Source organism: Crinia signifera, chromosome 7, assembly GCF_055691185.1.
Source record: "Crinia signifera chromosome 7, ASM5569118v1, whole genome shotgun sequence".
In the NCBI taxonomy this organism is placed as follows: domain Eukaryota; kingdom Metazoa; phylum Chordata; class Amphibia; order Anura; family Myobatrachidae; genus Crinia; species Crinia signifera.
In genome coordinates, this window is record NC_139223.1 from 190492303 (window position 1) to 190497715 (window position 5413).

General features: G+C 42.6%; 1 long non-coding RNA gene across 2 annotated transcripts; it reads right to left on the minus strand.

Moving 5' to 3' along the window:
- Positions 1-3834: 3834 nt before the first annotated feature.
- On the minus strand, positions 3835-5156 carry LOC146019676 (uncharacterized). Of its 2 annotated transcripts, XR_014450657.1 has the most exons (4): positions 4963-5156; positions 4696-4888; positions 4058-4259; positions 3840-3958 (listed from the first exon to the last, which is right to left on the minus strand). It is a non-coding gene; the product is annotated as an uncharacterized LOC146019676 (long non-coding RNA). The 2 variants fall into 2 exon arrangements; XR_014450656.1 differs by having other exon boundaries at positions 3835-4259.
- Positions 5157-5413: the final 257 nt, after the last annotated feature.

A 5413-nucleotide genomic window follows, 5' to 3' on the forward strand; every position in this document is an offset into this window, starting at 1 on the left:
ACATGCTCTGTAACTGGCACTACTGGGGACTTGATATGTAACTGGCACTAATGGGGACATGATATGTAACTGGCACTACTGGGGACATTTGTAACTGGCACTACTGGGGACATCTGTAACTGGCACTACTGGGGCATGATCTGTAACTGGCACTACTGGGTCATAATATGTAACTAGCAAAACTGGGGACATCTGGAACTTGCACTACTGGGGACATGATATGTTAATTGCACTACCGGGGACATGATATGTAACTGGCATTACTGGGGACATGATATGTACAGTAACTTGCAATACTGGGACATCTGTAACCGGCACTACTGGGGGCATGATCTGTAACTGGCACTACCGGGGACATCTGTAACTGGCACTACTGGGGTCATAATATTTAACTGCCACTACTGGGGACATAATATCTAACTGGCACTACTGGGGACATGATATCTACTACTGGCACTACTGGGGACATCTGCAACTGGCACTACTGGGGTCATTATATTTAACTGGCACTACTGGGGACATCTGTAACTGGCACTACTGGGGTCATAATATTTAACTGGCACTACTTGGTACATGATATCTAACTGGCACTACTTGGTACATGATATCTAACTGGCACTACTGGGGACATGATATCTCACTGGCATTACTGGGGACATGATATCTAACTGGCACTACTGGGACATGATATCTAACTGGCACTACTGGGGACATCTGTAACTGGCACTACTGGGGTCATAATATTTAACTGGCACTACTGGGGACATCTGTAACTGGCACTACTGGGGACATCTGTAACTGGCACTACTGGGGTCATAATATTTAACTGGCACTACCAGGGACATCTGTAACTGGCACTACTGGGGTCATAATATTTAACTGGCACTACTGGGGACATGATATCTAACTGGCACTACTGGGGACATGATATCTAACTGGCACTACTGGGGACATCTGTAACTGGCACTACTGAGGACATAATATTTAACTGGCACTACTGGGGACATCTGTAACTGGCACTACTGGGGACATGATATGTAACTGGCACTAAATATGTACAATCTCAGTGCCTGAGATTGTACACAAATTTTATTACATGTTTTAAAACCTTGTTTCATTCCCACATAATCTATATTTGTGTGTATTTCATGTGTTTGATGTGTTTATATAACATTAATGCAAGATACTTCAAGATATAAAAATATTCCAAAACACAGAATAATCTGTTATCCAAATTGCTTCTGGTCCCGAGCATTTGGATAAGGGATACTCAACCTTTACTTGTCCTACATCTCTGGCTCTTGCTTAAGGGGCCTACACAATCGGCGATTTCAGGGCATTTCTTAACCAATCTCACTAGGGGCCAGATGAATCAAGCGTCAAAACGTGATAAAATTTAGACTGATAAACAACCAGCCAATCAGCTCCTACCTGTCATGTTACAGACTGGGTTTGAAAAATGACAGGTAGGAGCTGATTGGCTAGTTGTTTTTCACTTTCCACTTCATCACTTTTGAAGCTTGATACATCTGGCCCTAGATCACTTAGAAAATACCCCCCTGTATAGTGGCCATATCAATAGCAATACGAGGCCCCGCTCATAGCTATCATTATTATTATTATTATTATTATAATTTTATTTATGAGGCGCCACAAGTGTTTCGCAGCGCCGTACAAAGGAACAATACAGGGAGACAAAGCTTGACATAACATTGAATAAATAACAAAAATACAGTACAAATAAAGAGCACCACAGTTCAATACACATTACAGCTTAAATGTAAGTAGTGAGGACTCAATCAACGTACAACTAGAGGCTTGAGGCCAATGATGGAGATGAGTATGCAGACGAAGATGGTCACTGAGTGTTGGAGTATAGGAGAGCTGTGAGTGAAATGTGAAGAGAAGTGGGCTTTGACAACAGGAGGGAAGAGGGCCCTACTCGGAGGAGCTTACAATCTAGTAGGAAGGGGAGACAGACAGATTACAAGAGGTGCAAGCGAGGGGGTGGTGGTTAGATAGCAGGATGTAAACAGGCAAGGGGTCGGAGAACCAGCTGGTTTATGCAGTGGAAGGGTACGCTTTGATGAATAGGTGAGTTTTCAGTGCCCGATTGAAGCTTTGCAAGGTCGGGGAGAGTCTAATGGAGCGAGGGAGTGTGTTCCACTGAAGGGGTGCAGCACGGGCAAAGTCCTGTACTCTAGCATGGGAAGCAGTGATCAGGTTGGAGGAGAGACGACAGTCGTCAGCTGAACGTAGAGGGCGGGAGGGTGTATGAATGGAGATGAGGTTAGAGATATATGGAGCAATGGAATTAGAGATGGCCCTGTATGTGAGTGTGAGGTGTTTGAAGAGGATTCTGTAGGGGAATGGGAGCCAGTGCAGATTTTGTTGAAGGGGAGTAGCAGAGTTAGAGCGGCGGGAGAGGAAGATAAGCCTGGCTGCAGCATTGAGGACAGATTGGAGAGGAGCTAGTTGGGATTGAGCGAGGCCAGTGAGAAGAGCATTACAGTAGTCAAGCCGTGAGATGACTAATGAGTGGATGATCAGCTTAGTTGCACTCTGTGAGAGAAAGGGCCTGATGCGAGCAATGTTGCGTAACTGGAACCGGCAAGAATGGGCCAGGGCTTGGATCTGGGGTGCAAAGGAGAGGGAGGAGTCAAGAGTGACACCCAGGCAGCGGAGTTGGGGAACAGGGGAGATGATGGTGTTGTTAACAGTGATAGAGATAACCCATCGATTACTATCCAGCATGCTGGATAAATCTAGTTAATCGCCGGTCAAGACCAGAGTTGGAATTTGATCCCGGGTCCGACGCTGGATTTTGATCCCTGGTCCAACCCACCTCCGACTTTTTCCTATAACCTGGGTTGAATTGACAGGTTGGTTGACCCGGGTTTTTCACTTCGGTGCTTTCACATGGCACCTCGACCCGGTAACAACCCAGCAATAACCCAGGTTATAAATGCAATGTGAAAGGGGTATCTGTTATATAGACACATGTATCCCTTAATGTAGGGTTTTAAGCCCACCTAATAGCAGGCGCTATTAGTTTGCGGTGCGGCGGTGGGGTGGGCTATACATAAATTATTTTTATTATTAAAAATGCTAATTTGCAGATCAAGTATATTATTTATGTCTTTATATGCCAAGTAGGGGAGAATTAAGTCAAAATAAGCTCTACTTATACATAATTATACATAGGGGATTCTTTCGCTCTAACATATTTTAAGATATTTTTAGATCCTGGGTAAAGGTCTTTAATTTGGAGCTGTCCTCTTGGGATAGCGCAGGAAACATTTTTAGGTGTTGAATATGAGTGTTACCAATCACCGGTGTGTTACCTTCATGTACTGCCTGGGAATGAATAACCTACACAGGCTTTCTAAGCCTTCCTCCGCTGTGGAACGCGCCAAGCACGCACAGCATGCTGTGTATGTTGTAGCATTTATGAAAATATAATTAACCTGAAACCTTCTCACAAGAACATGTCATTAATAATAAAATATTGCAATAAAAGCTAATTTTTCTCCTGAAAAACAACAACATTGATTATCTCCGCGTAAATGGGTCTCCGTGGTCTTTTTATACATCCGCTGAGAAAACTTGTCTTCTAATTGAAAAATATTTCTGTGAGCAAATGCTTGAAGGGTCGCAGCAAAGGTGCCTCAATGCCACCAGGATTAATCTAAATGTCTTCCAGTCTGGAAAATGTTCAAAAAAAGTTCTCCTCTTGCAATTTGTTAAACTAAAAATAATAAGACCTTTTGAAACAATGGTTTATTTTCTCCCATACCACACACATATATATATATCACAAAAATTATCTGGTGCGCAAGTCCTTGATTTTCAGATGAGGAACTACAAGTCCCAGAGTGGAAATTCAAAATGCACGTTAGGTTCTTAGTTTGAACCGGCAGCTCCCTTAATACCTGGATCCACAGGTCACAACGATTTTCTAGAGAAAGACAAAAGCGGAGCGCTCCATAGTGTAAGTATTGTTTTTATTGTTTAAAAGGTGATCACAAGCAAGTGCAGTAAGAAGTGGATCACGTACCATAGGCGGCGGTTATAACACACCGCGGATGTAAATCGCATGTAGCCTCAGGCGGCACGTCTAGTTGGAGAGGTTACACTCCTACTGGAATGTTCAACGCCAGGCCACGCACCAACGCGTTTCGTCACGTGGACTTCGTCAGAGGGCTGGCCTGACGTTGGTCAGCACTCATTAAGTAGCGTCATCACGGCATCATGTGACTCTATATGTAAATAAAATTTAAGACTTTTTTTAAAAAAACTTTTTTAGGCTGCCTTCATTTATTCTGATAATGCACATATATTGAGCCAGACTAGTACTTACTCATAATGCCTATTTAAGTCACATTTTTACATTTGACTTAAGCTCACCACTATCAGTGGTCTTTTATTACAAATGCAACGGACAATGTCTGTATCCCGAATGATGCCACCAAATGCATATATTAAAACACACAAATTAAAACAAACAATCCTTTTCACAAAAAATACACATTGGTGATACTGATTAACAAAAATACGGCTCAAATGGACAAAATTATTCAATATACAATACAGAATCAGGGGTGCTCCAGGACTAAGGGTGAGGATTGCCTCCTGGAGCACCCCTGATTCTGTACTGAATTTATCGCCTTTTAAATTGTATTAAGCTGGACCTACCTGATATCCAGCCCTTTAACCAACTGGGGTCCCCCCAGATCCTTTAGGGAGACAGTTATCATCATTTTTATCCGCTCTAGGTATAGCCACCTCTAAAGGCTCCTTTTTTTGGAAAATTGTTGTTCAAAGGGAGAAAGGTTTCTTTTACAACAACATTGTTTGGAGAAAAATCTTTTCCCACCAGTCGGTCCTCCTACACAGACATTGGAAATAGGTCATTCATTTGTACAAGGACCTATTAACAATCCTGTTATGAATTGTCTCTACCTGTGAAAATTATACAAAATCTTGTCGTGAGATCCGTTAACCCCTGATGAAGTCCCGCTTAGGGTCGAAACGCGTTGGGTTACTTTCTTCTGCTGTTTCCATGTGCCAGAGATGTATCAATGAAATTTACAAAGATCTGGAATAACTATTACCACTGTGTGGAAAGAAAATACTTTTTAATAAATATTTAAAGATTGAATGGACTTTTTTTCCTATGTGCTAGATTTATATTGACTAAGGCTTGGTTGATCTTATTGGAGTGATCAACATTAGGGGCGCCAACCCACTATTGCTCTCTCTCTCTCTCTCTCTCTCTCTCTCTCTCTCTCTCTCTCTCTCTCTCTCTCTCTCTCTCTCTCTCTCTCTCTCTCTATATATATATATATAGAGTAGTGGTGCGGATCGGCACTCCAACATTCATAGGTATGCACCTGGGTGCCCTCCGGATCAG